Source organism: Acomys minous (assembly GCF_964271855.1).
Source record: "Acomys minous genome assembly, chromosome: 14".
NCBI lineage: Eukaryota > Metazoa > Chordata > Mammalia > Rodentia > Muridae > Acomys > Acomys minous.
In genome coordinates, this window is record NC_140496.1 from 98042498 (window position 1) to 98060668 (window position 18171).

An 18171-nucleotide genomic window follows, 5' to 3' on the forward strand; every position below is an offset into this window, starting at 1 on the left:
CCACCAGGCCTTCCCATCCAGGGGACGTAGTCAAATATGGGGCACCAGAGTTCATGTGAAAGTCAGACCCCACTCTTCACTCAACTGTGAAGAATGTCCTGTCCATTGGGTAGATCTGGGTAGGAGTTCGAAGTTTATTGCATGTATTGTCCTTGGCTGGTGCCATAGTTTGAGCAGGACCCCTGGGCCCAGATCTGGCTGTCATAATGATCTACCTCTACGTTTCTAGGTCCTTCTATTTCCCCATTCTCCCTTGATTCTCTCACCTAGAGTCCCAATAGGAAGTCTTCCCCTCTGTCCCACTTTCCTGGTAATCTAAGACTTTCTTGGGACATGCCCCTTGGGCTAGTGTCCAGATATAAGTGAGTATATACCATTTGACTCTTTCTGCTTCTGGGTTAACTCACTCATTATGATCATTTCTAGTTCAATCCATTTGTCCAAAAATTTCAGGAATTCCTTGTTTTTAATAGGGCTTCCTCAAGACCCAGCTATTCCACTCTTTGGAATATACCCAGAAGATGCTCCAGCACATAACAAAAGGATTTGCTCAACCATGTTCATAGCAGCCTTATTCATAATAGCCAGAATCTGGAAAAAGTCTAAGTGTCCTTCAGTAGAAGAATGGATAAAGAAACTGTGGTACATTTACACTATGGAATACTACTCAGCTATTAAAAGAAGGCATCAAATCTTATGGGGTCCCAAAGCTTAGACAAAGAACTACAGGCAACTAATGACTTCTAAGAGAGGAAGAATTATCTTCTCTCAGGAGTGAGCCTTAATCACTTATCCAACACAAAATGGTCAACTCTGGAATCATATTCATGCAAACAACAAAAAGCAGATTTATCAAATTATATTTACAAATTCGAGAATGTGTGTGTATGTGTGTGCATATATAGAGAGAAAAGCAAGGTATATGTGTAATGACAATAGACAAAAAAAGAGGCTATAGGTGAAAAGGGAGAGATGTTTTCTCAAATTATCTCAAAATAATAATAATTTTAAGAGGCCATAAATTTAAGAGAGAGTAGCCCCATTCAAGCACATGCATCAGGCACATGTATAAGCAAGCGCACGGACACTGATTGATTTTCAGTTGCTACAAGTTATCCAAATTAGTTCCAAATTAGAAGATACACACTTAAAGTATGATTTTATACAAAACAGAAACTTAACTGCGGAGATAGGTCACATGACATACTTGCAGGGGGCGGGGGACAGAAACCAACAATTTCTTTGTTGTTTATCTGAAATTCAAATTAAACTGAAATTCTGTCTTTAAATTCAGCCGACATTCTATCTGGCAACCTTATGTTACACGAAGCAGCTATAGGAAAGGAAAGGATTGCACATTTCTTCAGAGCTCAGAATTTACATTAATCAATATGGCAATGGGGAAGCAGGGGAAGGCACACCCATCTTCCATCAGATGTGTTGCTATTCAAACCTTGGGCAGATTGGGGGATTTGATCTTACAGCCACAACACCAGGTGGACTTACTCTTTTTTCCCCATTTTAAAAGTCACTTTTTGGCTGGATTATTCCACTGTTTTGGAGAATTTTAAAACGTGTTTATTTTAAGGTTGCTTTTTCTGTGCATTATGCCATCACCAGAATTACAGGAGCACTTCATCCCAAATGATTCACATCACATCCTGGCCATTATCTGGCTTTATTAGTGTCATCTGATTGTGCCTAGCTCCTAATTCAGCATGACTTATTTGAGTCACATTATTTTGGTGCTAAAGTATTAACACTCATAAATGATAAATTGGGTTCTCATTTGATAGTCTACAATTTAGAAATTATAATTATACTGGAATTACATTAGCTACAAGGAGTTACTAAAATGTCTGACAAAACTTTCACTGCAGACAAATGGAAGTGGGGTTCACACACTGCCAACAAGAGTAGGAGCAAACACCAACTCAACAGAAAATATTGCTGAAAAGGTACAGAATGAAGCATCCGAATACTAAGGGTCGTTGGTTACATTTTAAAATGATAAATGCATTTTAAGTGATTGCTTTCAACTTGGCACATAAAGCAAGAAGTTAAGATTTTAAGTTACAAAATTTAAAGTCACCTTAGATGTTCATATAAGGAATAATTTTTCATGTACTATATCATCCATGATCTCTAAACAGTTAGGTCTACTTCGGCGGGGGGGGGGGGGGCTGGGGTGACATGAAAAAAAAAAGTGACAGCTTTGAGAAAATGGATTTCGTGTGTGATCAGGTTCTGTGGTGAATTCCTAGGGGATGGAGACCTGGACAGGCTCACTGGTCAATGCAGTTTGGCTCGTGCCTCACTGGATGGGTCAGGATTCATGCTTGAAAAGGAGAGCATGTGGGACCAAGAGAATGAGAATGATGATGGAAGACAGAGATGCTGTAAAAGCAAGGATAAGTAGAAATCCAGTTTTCCCTCTGAATCTTCAGATTCTGCCTCACAAAGAAAATTAAAAAAAAAAAAAACTTTTGATTAAATATACACACACTCTTTCTGGACATTCTTTGCTGAACAATACAGCACAACAACTATGTTTGTGGTATTATACTGTATTAGGCACTATAAGTAACCCAGGAGTGATTTAAAGCATGTGGGTGGGCGGACATGAATTATTTACAATCCTATGCTATTCTGTGTAAGGGATTTGAGTGCCCATAGCTTCCGATGCCCTCACTCCAAGGCACGTGCAATCCTGTTTGGGAATAGTAGCACACACTCATCAATGGCAAAGGCGCTCATGATCTACCAAGCCAACCGGAGTTCAGAGTGGCCATCACCTGCTGTGCAATCATTTAGATTCATGCCAAGAAATGAGCATCTGCCAAGATGGTTCCCAGTGCTGCCCGTTGCTTGCCCATCTTGGCTAAAATATCTTAGGAGGCTTCTGGGACGCTGACCCAAAACCAGTGTCCACTGGTGGATTTGCCGTTCTTCCAGCTCTTCTGTCAGGAAGGTCTTCTCTCTACATAGATTTCTTTCTTCTTTCTTTCTTTCTTTCTTTTAATTATTATTTTGAAGGGTTAGTTCTATTCTGGCTGTGGATATAAATCAATACTTACATCTCAGTATTTCAAATAGGTTGGTGGCTTTGTTACCAGAAGGTAAGAAAATAGCCCAGCTCTAGGCACTCACCACTGGCAGACCGCCATGGACAGCCACAAGGGTTTGGCTCATATCACAACTTTCAGACCAGGAACTGAGATTAGCCTCCAGGCACACTACTCAAAGAAATGTCACCTCTGTGCCATTCTTGCCAGCCAAAGAGAAAGGCCTTTTTTTTTCCCCCCAAGCTATATTCTTACCAGCTTGTCCATCAGGGAATATTTATTTGTTCATTAATTTCTTTTATGAACATTGTACAAGTTACACAGTACAGTACCGCCTCATCATTTATAGGCCAGATTTATACCCCATGACTTGATGGAAGGCACAGCTCGAGACGGTAACTGTCCCCTTTCTCTGAGTAAGCAGTCACAGCATGATTTACCGCATGAAGACTCTCCTTTTAGACACTGCAATTAGCGCTTGTCTTATTTATACATCTTCCTCAACATTGTGTTCCCTTTACAAATATTTTTATTTAAAATGGCACACAGAGAAACAGCTCAGCATGCCTGAAGGGGTGGGTGGGGGCGAAAAAGAAGAAGTAAGCCTCAGATAATCCCATCCGTTAAAAAACCACAGTCCACAAAAAAAAAAAAAAAAAAAAAAAGTAAATGAACATTATATTTCCTAGCACCATTGTTTGTGCTTACTGTTTCCTGAAGAGTATTAAAAAGGTATATTTTTTCCAGTAGACCAAGTCTTTTTAGTCACACCCTGGAAATGGCTCGCTTATTTTAAATGGGCCCATTATACTGTCCGACACCTACGTAGCTAGCAAGTCCAGCCTTAATAACGTGACTGGTCTGTATGCTTTTCTTTCCCTGTTATTTATTTTGTCTTCTCCAACTCTCCTTTCAAACAACTCACAGTTACCAGAAGATTTATTAAATTCCTTACCAAAGTTTCCCTGAGTAAATGCAAACGGAGATTCTGCCTGGAGCAGAGGAAGACGCGGTGACTCAAAAGCCCTAGAATTTCTTTTCTTAATTCTTAAATGTTTCCCTTCCTCCGTCTCTCGAGAGATAGGTGAGAAAAGCAATTGCCCCCACTGCTTAAAACGTCCCAAATCAGAAACCCACTCCGCCCTTGTAATTTCAAACCCCAAGCCAATTCGCAGTGCCTGGATTTTAGGCTCTGGGTATGAGTTCGGAGCTTAAAATCAATCACTCCGAATGGTATTTCTGTCAAATGGAAATCTTTTCTTCTTTAGGGGTGGGGGAGAAAGCTTTCCTGATTTTCAGCTACAGCCTCAGAGAACTGAATAGTCTCAGAAATGAAGCTAGGATGTAGGAGAGAAATTAAAGGAGATATGATTTTTCTTCTGCGGTAGTAGGAAAAATTCTGTTGCCGTGAGTGCTTGGGAGAACAAGGCACCTCTGTGCCCTGAAAGGTTGCTCAAGCAGTCCCCCAAGTCTGGGTTAAAGGCTTGTGGCAGTTTAAGCAGTAAAGGGTCTGCTGGGTTAGGTGGGAACTAAGAAATGGCTCCTCTGGGCTTCTCTGGGCTCCCCAGACCCCCACTTAAAACTATTCTCAAAGTGAAGGAACTGCTGTAAACCTCAGTTTGCATCACAGCGTGTCTATCATTGTTACAAATGAGTTACATCCTCCTACAGAATCCAGCTGTTGTTGGAAGTGAGGGCAGTGCTGGGGTCCTGGGCATAGCCACACATGGCCCCACAGCGGCTCTTTCGCTTTGCAAATAAAGAGACCATGTTAAAGCTGCCCCCGCCCCTCCCCAAAATAAAATCGCAGGGAAAAACAACTTTCTCTGGGGCCTTTAGTTACAGGAAAGAACTTACTAATCTGTAAACCTCATAAACTTCTTCACTATTTACATGATCTCCCACTCCTTAAATGTGCATGATCCATTCCCAGGAATCAAAGTAACACTCCAAAGCTTTCCTGTCTTGCCTTTCCAAGCTGCCTTCACCTCATGTATTGATGGCCTCTATAGAAATGTTACAAAGAGAAATATAAATTAAGCGCTGTTTCCAAACATGTACAGGAGGATACCGATTTTCTCTGCCGTGTGAAGGACACTGGGACATTGGCATGAGCTTCTTGTCATGGTTAGGAATGGCTTCTCTTGCATTGAGCTCTGCTGCCAGTGCTTGGTTGGAGTTATTTGTTTGTTTGTTGTTTGCGACAGTGTCTCAGTATATGGGCTAGGCTTGGCCTAGAATTCCTGATCCTCTCACCTCTGCTCCTCCAGGGCTAGAAATACAGGCATATTCTACCATGCTAAGCAATGCTTATTCCATCTTGGTGTCTTCACGAAGCCTACAATGCTGCATATATTTATCATAATCTTATAGAGACCCTAAATACAACCACTCATTTGTGGACTTGAACATGAATTTTTTGAGTTTAAGTTACATTGATAGTGGTAGGTAGTAGAAAATGTTTACAGAAAAGTGAAAATTTGTGTGAAGATGAATACATTAACAAGTTCATAGAAAGGATATCAAAATCAGTACATCCATTTCACTCAATATCTATCAAATTCGTATTTACTATAAATATAAATCATTATAATTATGTATGTTATTATATTATTCATATAAATATGTTCAAATGTCTGTTGTTATTGTGAGTTATTTTTAGCTTTTGTCTCTTGAGACAAAGTCTCTCTAGCTGCCTTGGAACTCACTATACAGACTAAGTTGTCCTGGAACTCATAAAAGTCGACTCTGCCTTTTCTCCTGAGTGCTGGGATTAAAAGTATGCACCACCAGGCCAGGCTTATTAGTGAGAATTTGGTGTCAATCACTGTGTTAACTACTGAACCCATCAGTTAGCAAAACAGACATGGGTCTTGAGCTCGTGGATTTGAAACATTGCTCTTTTGAAAGAAGGATGCCCAAGCTTTTTTTTTAAGTCAATGCTTTTATTTTTATTTATTTTATTTTTTATTAATTTATTTAGATTACATCTCAATTTTTATCCCCTCACTTGTATCCTCCTGTTCCTCCTTTCCTCCTTCCCTCCCTACCTCCCTCTTTCACCCTATTCCCCTCTCCTAGGTCTATGACCAAGGGAGACCTCCTCCCCCACAATATGGTCACAAGCCTATCAAGTCTCATCCTGGTAGCCTGCTTATCCTTTCTCTGAGTGTTTCCCCACCAGGCTTCCCCATCAAGGGGAAGTGGTAAAATATGGGGCACCAGAGTTCATGTCAGAGTCAGTCCCTGCTCTCTGTACAACTGTGGAGAATATCCTGTCCATTAGCTAGATCTGAGTAGGGGTTCAATGTTTACTGCATGTATTGTTTTTGGTTGGTGCGGTAGGTTGAGCAGACCCCCCTTGAGTCCAGATCCCCCATCATGATGTTCTTCTTGTGGGTTTCTAGGACCCTCTGGATCCTTCTATTTCCCCATTCTCCCATATTTCCCTCATCTAGAGTCCCAGTAGAAAGTCCCTGCATCTATCCCAATCTCCTGGTAAGTGAAGACTTTCATGGGACATCCCTTTTGGGCTAGTGTCCAGTTATAAGTTAGTATATATCATGTGAGTCTTTCTGGGTTTGGGTTAACTCACTCAAGATGATTATTTCTAGTTCCAATCCATTTGTCCACAAATTTCGGGATTTCCTTGTTTTTAATAGCTGAGTAGTATTCCACAGTGTAAATGTACCACAGTTTCTTTATCCATTCTTCAACTGAGGGACATTTAGGTTGTTTCCAGGTTCTGGCTATTACAAATAAGGCTGCTATGAACATGGTTGAGCATATGTCTTTACTGTATGGTGGAACATCTTCTGGGTATACTCCAAGGAGTGGAATAGCTGTAGGCCTATTCTTAGCTTTCTGTGAAAGTACCAGATTGATTTCCAAAGTAGTTGTACAAGTTTGCACTCCTACCAGAATTGAAGGAGTGTTCCCCTTTCTCCACATTTTTACCAGCATTGCTGTCATTTGAGTTTTTGATCTTAGACATTCTCATGGGTGTAAGATGGAATTTCAGAGATGTCCAAGCTTTTAAACTCCTTAAAGAAAAGAAATCTTCAGACTCACCTGCTATAGTACTCTGAAAGCCTAATTTAAATATTCAGCACTACTGAAGGCTCATAGAGATGTCTCAAAAGACAGCTAAGAAAGCTAGGAGAGGTGGAGCATGCCTGTAATCCCAGCACTCAGGAGGCAGAGGCAGGCAGCTGGATGTGAGTTCAAGGCCAGCCTGGTTTATGAAGTGAGTCCAGGACAATCAGGGTTACATTTAGAAACCCTGTCTCAAAAAAACAAGCAAACAAACAAAAACAGCTAAGAAACTGAAATAACTTTTTAGGTTAAATCTCTTCAAAGACCTTATATATAAGCTCCCTGCATTAGCTCAAAGGAAATTCTGTCTTATACTTAATGCCAATACTGAGTCCAGAACCTATGTCTTTGAAATCTATTGGCATTCAGAATAAATGCATTATGTAGATGTATAAATAAACATCTAATAAGTGGGTACTCTTTGAATGGTTATGTAATAAAACTTCTAAATGTATATTTGTAATTCAACTTTTAAAGTATTATTCATGGTTCAAGAAAGAAAGTGTTTTGAGTTAAATAAGCCTTGACCTCTTGTTCTTTAAAACATGACCTTAGTTAGCAAACAAAGACTTTGAAGACATAATTAGTTTAGTTAAGAAGAGGTCCAACTGAAGTGCTCTGGGTCCCTAATTCAATTTGGCCATTGTCTCTATTCAAAAGGAGGGAGAAATTTGGAGTCTTATATACATGAAGAGAAAATACCTGCATGCTGTTTGCCATGTTTTCCCAAGGAAAGAAGCTTCCTGAAGCCTAAGTCAGATCCTTTCCCAGAGGGAGCATAATCATGCTGATGTCCTGAGGTCAGATGTCCAGACCCCAGAGCTGCGAGGTCATGCATGGCTGTTGTCCAAGACACTTACATTACAAACCTTAGGAAAACAAGGGAAAACACCATTCCACGCGAGGCCTTGCCAGTTGTTTTGTATACTCATTAATGTATTGATCAAGCAAGGGTGTGTTATTGAGCATTTAATATGTACCAAGCACTGCATAGTACATTGGAGTAGAAAACAGAAAGTCATGTCCAATCCCTATGTTCAAGGGAATGAATCAACATCCCAAAGATGGTTAAATGATTAGGATGCTGGGCTCCTCCCACCCCAGTCTGTTTCCACTTCCCTCTGTGAGGTTCTTTTCCAATAAGTATGATTCATTTGTTCAATCAACACTGGAAGAGTATATTCTACTTCTATCTTGAGGCCAGCCTTTTCCCTGGAAATATGTGAAATCGTTGCTTCCCAGGAGTCATTACTCTCCCCAATCAGTGAGTCCCAGGCTGGGACAGTAATCCAGGCCAGGGACAGCCCCTCAGCCTGCTATTAAACCAAACATGCCCCATCCACCCGCCACAGGAGTTCAATGAGGACAGTACTGAGTCCCTGCCATGCTTTATCAGGCCCATAAAGTGAGTATTTAAAATTTTAAAGTTTTCAAATGAAATATACAAAGGTTGACTATTTAGCAGTTTATCAACTTTACACTTTGGTGGCAAAGGGAACAGACAATAAAACAGCTCAAAGGAGGTTTCAAAACTACTTTCTACCATTTTATTGTGACTCTAAAGTGGATGGGAAACAAGTCTCCCAGCAGGCCCTGGCTGGCTTTGCTCCCTCTCCATGGAGACAGTATGTGCATTCTTACAGATGATGCTGTTGGAAGCAGTCCCCTTCTGCTCTGCCTGGGACCATGTGGTCACGGTCACCAATTCTAGCCCTGTGTCTGGAACAAGCAGAACTCTCTGGCTGAGGGAATGAAGTCATGCCGTCAGTGGTTCCTACGTCTTTGCTGTCTGCAATTTGCTCCATTTCCAGTGACATGTGCCCCAAGGCTTTCTGTCTCTACCACCATTCTGGTCACTTTTCTACCATGAGGATGAGCGATCCAAGGCTTTGTGTATCTTCACTGTCACTTCTTTGTGAGGATGATAAGAGCTCCATATGTGCAGTACAAGAAAGGGGAGAAACCAGTGCACATTTATAAACTCAGAAGGAACACCCAAGTATCTATTCTGGTTTCTAACAGTATAATTCTATTGAGGAAAACCTGAGTAGACAACTTAATTTTGTTTTGTTTTGTTTTGCTTTGTTTTTTGGTTAAATGTATTACTTATTATGAAGGTATGTGTACATGGCACAGTATGCTATGGAGGCCAGGAGATAGCTTGTCCAAATCAGTTCTCTCATTCCTCTATGTGGGTCCCAGGCATTGAACTCAAGTTGTCAGTGTAAGTGTCTTTGCCTATCTCACCAGCCTCTGAATGATAAATTTTTATGTGACCTTATGAGATCTTTGTTGTCCATTGTTTTCAGTACAGCATTCATTTTTCTACTAGAACCCAACAACCTTTCATATCTCTCCCTCTCTCTCTCTCTCTCTCTCTCTCTCTCTCTCTCTCTCTCTGTGTGTGTGTGTGTGTGTGTGTGTGTGTGTGTGTGTGTGTGTGTTTGTGTGTGTGTATGTGTGTGCATATACATGCTTGCACACATAGGCATGAGCATGCCAACACACAGGTACAGAAGTAAGAGGATAACACCTTCTACCTTGTTTGAGATGGTTCTCTTGTTCACTAGCTGCCCTGTGAGTAAGCCAGGAATACTGCAATTGCAGAGATGTGTTGTCTTTCCTGTCTCACGTCAGTTATGGCAATCAGATCCCAGGTCCTCACACTTCAAGCATTTTACCCACTAAGCCATCTCCTCAGCCCACCAATTCTCTTTAAATTCCATGTGTTGATAGCAGCCTTATTTGTAATAGCCAGATCTGGAAACAACCTAGATGGTCCTCAACCAAAGAATGGATAAAGAAACTGTGGTTCATTTACACAATGGAATACTACTCAGCTATTTAAAAACAAGGAAATCTTGAAATTTGCAGGCAAAAGGATGGAACTAGAAATGATTGGTTACCCTCAGTGAGGTAACTCATACCCAGAAAGTCACTCATGGTATATACTCACCTATAAGTGGATATTAGCCCAACATAGATGTCTTCCGAGAGACTACACACAGCAGGGGATCAGGACAGATACTGAGTCTCAGGGTGAGAGTGATATGGGAGAATGGGGGATAGAAAGATCTAGGGGGTTCAGGAGGCCCACAAATAGACCATCAAGGCCAGCGGATCAGGACCCATGGGGACCTGCACAAACTGTTGCACCAAGGACAACACATGCAGCAATTCTAGACCCCTGTTCAGATCTATCCAATGGACAGTTTATTCTCCATGGCTGTGGGGAGAGCAGGGACTACCTCTGACATGAACTCTGATTGATGCCCCAATTTGATCACTTCCCTTTAGTGATGAGGCCTGGCACGCACACAGAGAAAGGGGAAGCAGGCTATCCAGATGAGACCTGATAGGCTGTGGTCATATGGTAAGGGAGGAAGTCCCCTTCTGTCAGAGGTCTAGGGGAAGGGAATAGGGCAGGAGGGTGGGAATAGGAAGATACAAGAAGGGGGATAACATTCCGAATGTAATCTGAATAAATTATAATAAATTAAAATTTTAAAATTTAAAGATATAATAAATAAATAAATTTCATGTGTTGACCTAGAAAAAGAAAATGCAGGCTTGTCATGACCAGTGTTCCTTTCAAGAAGGAGAGAATAAGCTCAGGAAACTTGTACTTATGGGATTTCTTCAGGGCCTCCTGACCCTTTTGTTCTTCTGATTTGTTGCTGCAAGGAGTACACTGTCTGAGCGAAGCTCAGATGCCACCTGCCTATAGTGGGACAAGATGAGACTTTCTGGAGGCAAGCCTCTGCCTGCCTGGTTACCATTCTTACCTGTAAGAAAATCAGTTGAGAATCTACAACTTCACCAAAAGAGTTGTAAGTCCAAGGTAACATATAGAAAAAAAAACCAGAACAAACAAACAAACAAACAAGCAAACAAAAACACCTCTAGGAAAGCATGCTGAGATCAGAGGGAAGGAAAAATTAAGACCACACCATTATTACAGAACCGTATTCTTTCCCTCATTTATTTACTCACGGTTTTATTGAGCACATACTACAAGCCAAGCAACAAGCTCACCCCCTAGGGATATAATGTTGTACAAAGGCAGGCATGCTTACTGTCTCCTTAGAGCTCACAGTCTGTTGAGGGAGAAGCGCCTATAAAATAAGGATACAAATAAATTAATTAAAAGTACAAGTGCTAAGCAATGTGAAGGCTAATTATATGGTGCCATGTGGGCATAAATGCATCATTTTAACTCACTTTAGGGTGGAGGTGGTTGTGGGAGGGTCTAGGAGAAGGCATTCCTGGGAAAATAGTCATCATGCTAAGGCTTAAAGAAATAGTGGGAGCCAGTTATGCACAATTGGAGGTGAGGATGAGATTTGAGTCTGGAGTATTACAGAGTACAGGAAGGACGCAAATGTCCTTCACATTTTATGAGACTGAATCCTGCTCTGGAGTCCAGGTCTCAAATTCACAGTCCTCCTCCCTCAGCCTCCTCAGTTCTAAGATTACAGACATGCGCTCATCATGCCTAGTTTTTGATGTCTTCTTTGTCTTTGTTTTATTTATGTATATGCATGTCTGTGTGAATGTATGCCCCCCCCACACACACACACACTTCAGGTGCATGGGGAGGCCAGAAGAAGGTGTTGGATGTCCTAGGAATGAAGTTACTGGGCATTATAAGCTGTTAGAAATGGGTTCTGGGAACCAAATTTGGTCCTCTAGCAGAGTACCAAGTACTTGTAAGCTCCTAAACCATCTTTCAAGCCCCACCATGTACCTTTTCAGAGGGAAATGGGCCCTTGGTAGGATCTTAAACTAGGTGCCTGCACATGAGTTCACAGCAGCTATGACTCTGTGCACAAGACCCACACAAGATCAAGCCAGCCCAAATCCCAGAGCTATGGAGTTATTGGCAATTGATGGCTATTGAGGGAGGTAGAGTCAGGTTCTTCAGGGAGGTGGTTCCTGGGAGGCTTCTAATGCTCCAGTAAATGGTACCATATCCGTGCACAGCCAGGTAATACTAAGCAGACTCAGTAGGTTTTAAAACAGAGCACACAAAGCTGGGAAATAAAAATGATAGGAGAGACATTTATATGCATGTATTTAAGAAAAACATGTGACTATGTACCAGGTCGGGGGTGGGGCGTGTGTGACAGGGCAACTAGCTGTCTAATCACTGAGGAAGAAAGGTATAAAATGCTGTCAAAGTGTAGGTAGGAAGCAAGCACCATTTCAGGGCTGGGCAGAACTTACTAAATCTATTGGAAGTGGCCCAAAGATCACTGTCAGCCACTGGGAAGTTTTTCACAGAGATTATAGCACAATAGCACACATAGCCTTCCTACTAGAGCCTACTGAGGCTAGCTGCTCCCTTAAGGACCTGAATGGGACAGGAGTTCCACAAGGAGAACAACAGAGCCAACAAATCTGGGCCCAGGGGGGACCTACAGAGATTGATGCATTAACCAAGGACCATGCATGGAGAGGACTTAGAACCGCTGTCCAGGTGTGGTCAATAGGCAGCACAGTTTCCTTGTGGGTCCCATAACATGGAGCCTACTTCTGACATGGCCTCTGTTGCCCACTCATTGACCACTTCCCTCTTGTGAGGCAGCCTTGCCAGGACATGGAGGAAGAGGATGCAGGCAGTTCAGATAAGGCTTGGTAGCCTGAGGAGGAGGAGGGGGTGAGGAAGGGAGGATGGGACTGGGAGGCAATGAGGGAGGGGGCTACAATCTGTATGTAAAGTGAACAAATTAAAAGTAAAAATAAAAAAAAATAAGAATGGGAGAGAAAACAAAAAGCTTTGCTCTCCCTTCTTCCCATTTTAGGTCCAGGTCTGTGTCTCTTAGAGGCTGAAACAAGCTTAGCTTTCCTTGCACACTGATGAGACGGGTCCACGTTCCTCAAAAAGGGCATTGGTCTTGATGGAAAATGCTGCAGTATGGGTTAAAACCTAGTAGGATTACCAACCAATAACAGAGTTTGAGACTGAAATGTTCTATTTGGAGCAGCTCACCTCAGCCACTTGTTAAGGGAAGGACCTTGTTCTGAATGTGCATCCGTGCTGTACCAACCTGTAACACGGAAATTACTCAGGACACTCAGGGATTATCCAAAGTGAGAGTCATGTGACTTAAGTTGTTTACCTTCAGAAATAATGAGCTGATTCATAACAACAGAGGAATAACCACACTTCCATGGGACCAGCCAAGAAAACCTGGCTATTACCCAAATTTGAGTAAATCACACCACAAACACATGTTAATTTTGGCCAACCCTTATTACTTTGCTGAATGTTTATTCCGAGTTGTCTAAACTCTGTGCATTCACTTATTCACTTCTCTCTGATCTTCAACACGCTATGGACAGGGTACTGCTGGCAAACCTCAGGTCAGGCATCCCTGCATCTGAACCCTGTGGATTGAAAGCCAAACCCTGTTTGTAAGACCTGGATGATGCATCCCCACCTAGACTGTAGCCTTGTGTCTCTTTCTAGTCCTATTGCTTCCTGGGGCTGACAAGAGGGGGCTGAGGCTAAGAACAAGGTTTTCTACCTGCCTTACAGATGCATGTGACCTGACGGGAATGTTTATGTTTCTTCACATGGATTCCATGACGGCTACATACATGGGCAACTTGGACTAAAGAATGGATGACAGTGAGGTACATAGGATCTGTACTTAAAAAACTCAGGGAATCTGGAAGAGTTTTCTGGATTCAGTGACTTGCCATGTGTAGCTTCATGATCTGTTTGTCATTGTGTGGAACTGCCATCATATGTGTCTTTTACGGGTAGTCATCTTATTCTTTTCTCATTCCACACCCATCTGGTTTCTCCAACTATATTGTAGACTACTTGAAGACAGAGAATACAATTTATAATAATGCGTTCTGAGATGCATGCCTTGAATGATGACCAGACTATATTGCTACCAGATATATGTCGGCCAATTAATGAGATGATAAATTCTTGTGAGTGAGTCAGTGCTAAAAAAAACCTGTTGGCTATACCAAATCATCCAGGAACGAGGAACATGGCAAGGCAGACAAGACTGGCATGAAGACATAGCTTCACTGGCACATGTTTTCGTTATATTTTTTTCAATTTACTAATGATATAATGGCTCTATGATTTAATTGGCAGGTAGAAGCCAGGAAAAGCCCTCACTAACTCACACTAATGAGAGGTAAGTCCATTGCAGTCCAACTGAGGTCTCTCAGTAATTGATTTTCTATTTTTAAAATATGAGCTTGGTTCTCTCCAGCCAACATACACATACAAGTTGACTGCCATACAGAATACACTTTTTGTTTCCTCATTTTGTCGAATGTGGCTGTGTTTTAATTATTTATGATAATACTTAATAGTATGTTAGTAAGTGTCCTATAGAGTGGCATGTAAAAGTAATGAAGTCTTAGTAACATGAGACCACGACAAAGCTCACAGCTATTAAATCTCTGCCCAGAAGTGGAGTGAGACTGCGGGGTTCTTTTGTGAGCTCCGAGGGCTTGCAGATTAGCAAAGCGAAAATCAACAGCCTTTTCTGAATTACACTTATTAAGTATATAGCGGTATTTCAAAACGTATTGAATCTGACTAATGGATTTGAATATGACCAACACGTTAAAGATACATGTCTCCTCTATGTGTGCTGTTTAGTGGGCATTAAAGACTTCTCAAAAACAGGCTCAGCTGGTTTTCTACTTGATGCCATTGTGTCCTAGGCCGTATTTTTATTTCTAACTCTCACAAAACCTCATTCTATCTCTAGAATATTAAGAATAATTAGGGCCTATGAACATTTTTAAATTTTAAATTAATCTCTTGTATAGTCATGGGTGGAATTATAATCATTTCCTGAGGAAAAATAAGATTAATGTTTTAAAAGTTATGTAAGAATTGACTTTACAATTTTGTTATTGGTATATTTTACATAGTTTTATTTTTACTTAAATATTCTGTTACATCCAACTTTCCAATTCCAAATTCCAGAAATAAATTTTACAAGATCCAGTTGAATAAACTCTGCCAAAAACTCTACCAAAGACTCCCTCGGACCCTCCCTCCCTCCAAGACAGTCCTCTCCCTGCAAGAGCTTTGTTCTGCTCTGCCATTTTAAAGTGTTTGCCCAGTGCCTCTGTCTGGGTAATTGAAAATGTCCCCCACTTCTGCCTGGCCTTTCTGTATAGACTGTGTCTTCCTACTCTCTGAATAGCACCTTCTGCATCTTCTTCCAATTTTCTCCTCATCCCCCTGCTTTTCTCACAGCTCATCCCACATCCTCTTGGAAAAAAAATGCACATTGGCACCAAGTCCTTATTCTAATCAGTTCTGCTCCCTCTCCTGCTAATTTTATGGATTTTTTTCTCACCTTGTACTATACTCATAGAAAACTGAAAAGAGCGTTTTGTCCAATTACTAAAATATTGAGAATATCTGTGTTTTGAGATTGTACATTTAAAATGGCCACTTTTTTTTTTATTGCGGGGTGTTTCACTAAGAGAACACAGCGAATCACGTGTGCCCAATCAGAACAACCACGGGAACAAAAATGTCTTATGTCATTGTAAAAATAAAAATCCAGAGGACAAGGGGGTCTTATCACCGTTTTCTTGACACATACTTGATGCAGAGTCGCAAATAAATACCAAAACAATTAGGCTGGATGAATATTTTTAGAGCCAGGCTTTTATGAAAATGTGTTTGTTTATAGAACATAATATATGTGTATTTAATTATTCATAGGAATTAAATTCTTATAAAAATAGTTGATAGTGACTCATGAACATAGAAAAAGTATGTAGTACAGAATGATTATCGACTACAGCTAGGCAAACTTGATATACCTGATACTTGGTTTTTCCAGTGTGAACTCAATATGTAGCCCACATCGATGGATAATCCAAGCAAGCTACAGTTGGAAGATTACTTGAAAGTGTTTGACTATGTTTGTAGTACTTTTACTGCAGTGCTGACAATTGACTCCAAGTGATCTATTTGCAGGGAGAGTCACTTGCCAGAAATTAAATAGAGTAGAGTATGTATTTAGGGCCAGATCACTCAAAACAGTGATTTTATGACAGTGTGTAAATTTTATGTAAATCTCTAGTTCACAAACTTAGGCTTATGAAACTAGCAACAACTTGGTAACTCAAAGAGTACTTCAAGAGCTCTGAGTTTTGGTCAAGTTAGTGGCACCCAGAATATAGCTCAATAGCCAAGACTGGGGTGATTAAATTGCACAGAGAGTGTAGCAGACATTATTACTGTCTACTGGGAATCCAGACTGCTTTGGGAACTAGAGTGAGTGTCCCCCATCAGAAGAAATAATTAAGAAACACAGCTGGGTAAGACAGAAGCAGGAGCTGACAAGCAGTGACTTCTAAGATGATATGCCTGTATCTATATATGTATCCATTTACATATACAAATAAATGCATATTTATGGATAAGTATGCACATGTACCAACATAGCAGGTAGTTTGCATCATCCATTAGAGAAATTGTTGGTATAACTGAGCTAGAAAAGTTGATGTAGAGAGAGTCTCTCCTCTTTTATTCCAAATGGCATCTAGGAATCTGTGAGACTGGAAATGTTGGACATGCTAGTGTTCTCCAAGAACGTGGACTAGGAAGGTAGGAATCTGAAAACTTAACATTTTAAAATTTTTTATTTAAAATGTAAATATTGGAAATATTTGAAAATGTTTATGTTTTCAAGCTCAAAAGAAAAAGGAAAATAAGGGGGAAACTTCAGGGTTTTAAACTAAATAGGAATTTGACACTCAGTGGGTCGGAACTAGCTCTTCAGAGATACCAAGAAGGTAAGGATCATTATTCTCAGCAATGAGGGGCAGGAGACAAGACGTAGATGCCCCAAAGTGTAAGAGATGACTCTTTATAAACCCACAACTGGGTAGCATGAACTTAAATATCCTTCCCACCTGCACAGAACTTATATCAATATAAGTTCTACAAAGGGAGAGGCTATGTAAGTGAAAATGTATAGCCTCGTACCTTCCCTTAAAGTGCTTTCAAATTTACTCTATGAATCTGATTGTATCAAACATATGCATTTATACCTTATCAGTCAGACATGGAATACTACATGCCTTCAACACAAAATATTAGAGGGATAATCCTCCAGTGGATGACTATAATTGTTTGAGTAATCTCAATTCAAAATAAACCTGAAGCTTGGAATTTCCAAGACACAGAATGAGATTGTTCACAAATGGGAGTCACTATGCATGGAAAGCAGAGGGTTATTCATACCTGATCCTTCCATATAATTTATACATTACAAAATATGTTTTAAATGTTCAAATATTTCAAAGGGAACAAAAAATGATTAAAAGAGTAGCATTGTGTTGGTATATGTACATACTTACATATATATATTATTTACATATGTAAATGAATACATATGTGGCATATTCAAAACTCATTTTGAATATAAAAGTAGTCAGGTATTGTAAAAGGTAAATTAGACGTGAGTTTTTTAATATAGTAATTAAAATATATAATTAGTAACCTATTTAAATAAGAGATTAGATCTAGCTAAAGATGAAATCAGAATATAAAGAAATAAATGTTTGTAAATGACTCAGAATATAGGATAAAAACTGAGTAGAGTAATATGAAAAAGATACCCAGAGGAGTACAGAAGAATAGAATAGAGAGAATGGAGAAAACTCAGTGTTGAAATAATTAAGAAATAGCTGTGAAATCTACATCTATGAGTATCAAACAGAGCTAGTTACATCGTGATAAATACAATGGAATCTAGGCATAGGCATATCATAGTAAGATATCAGAGCACCAAAGAATCAAAGAACCTTCTAACATCAGCTAAAGAAAAGGAAAAGAAAGCATACTGGGAAGAGAAAATTATCTTGACTGTAGAATTATCACAGCAACTAAAAAGCAATCAACAGAATGTGGAGAGAATCTTTAGTAATTGAAAGTAAACAGCCATTGAGTCACGTGCTGCTGGGAGACAATTGCCCTACAAAGACTTCAACATTTTGCCAT